This window comes from Boleophthalmus pectinirostris, unplaced genomic scaffold (genome assembly GCF_026225935.1).
Source record: "Boleophthalmus pectinirostris isolate CB_2022bp ecotype Guang Dong unplaced genomic scaffold, ASM2622593v1 HiC_scaffold_7, whole genome shotgun sequence".
Classification (NCBI taxonomy): domain Eukaryota; kingdom Metazoa; phylum Chordata; class Actinopteri; order Gobiiformes; family Gobiidae; genus Boleophthalmus; species Boleophthalmus pectinirostris.
Genome location: NW_026571473.1, coordinates 41160856 through 41162012, shown reverse-complemented (window position 1 = coordinate 41162012; position 1157 = coordinate 41160856).

The following is a 1157-nucleotide window of genomic DNA, read 5'->3' as shown; positions in this document are numbered from 1 at the left end:
GAGAGGAGAGAGAGAGAGGAGAGAGAGGAGAGAGGAGAGAGAGAGGAGAGAGGAGAGAGGAGAGAGGAGAGAGGAGAGAGGAGAAGAGAGGGGAGAGGAGAGAGGAGAAGAGAGAGGAAAGAGGAGAGAGGAGAGAGAGAGAGAGAGAGAGAGGAGAGAGAGAGAGAGAGAGAGGAGAGAGGAGAGAGGAGAGAGGAGAGAGGAGAGAGAGAGGAGAGAGGAGAGAGAGAGAGAGGAGAGAAGGAGAGGGAGAGGGAGAGGGAGAGGAGAGAGGAGAGGGAGGGATATTCAGAACAGTAACAGTAACAGTGTTGTTGGTTTTTTCTGGGATCAGGTTGTGGGTTTGATCTCGGGGACAAACTGGAGTCATGGACAAACTCTCTCTCTCTGTTCTCTCTCTCCTTGTTTCCTCTCTCTGGTCTCCCCTCTCTCTATTCTTCTCTCTCTCTCTCTCTCCATGTTCCCCCTTTTCTGCTCTCTGTGGTCTGCTTTCTTTCTCTCTCCCTCTTTTCCCTCTCTCCTCTCCATCTATCTCCATCTATTCTCCTCCCTTCCACCTGTTCCCTCTGTTCCTGCTCTTCTGTTCTTCCCCTCTTTCTGCTCTCTCTCTCTCCCTCTTCTTCTCTCTCTGTCCTCCCCCTCTTATCCACCCCCCTCTCTCTTCCCTCTCCTCCTCCTTCTGCTCCTCCTCTCTCTCTTCTCTCTCTCTTTCTTCTGTTTCTGGCCTCCATCTATTCTTCTTTCTCTCTGTTCTCCTCCCTCTGTCCGTTCCCTCTTTTTGCTCTCTTTTTCTCTTCTTTCTCTCCTCCCTCTTTCTGCTTTCTCGTCTCTGTTCCTGCTCTTCTGTTCTTCCCCTCTTTATGTTCTCTCTCTCTCTTCTTCTCCTTCTCTTTCTCTCCTCCCCCTCTTATCCTCCTCCCCTCTCTCTCTTCCCTCTCCTCCTCTTTCTGCTCCAGCTTTTCTCCTCTCCTCTTCCCCCTCTCTCTCCTTCTCTCAAATATCTCTCATTCCCTCTTTCTGCTCTCTACCTCTCTTTCTCATTCCCCCTCTCTTTCTTCTGTCCATTTCTGGTCTCTCTCTGTTCTCCTCCCTCTCTCCCTCGTTCCCTCTTTTCGATATCTCCCTCTCTCTTCTTTCTCTGTTCCCTCTTCCTGCTC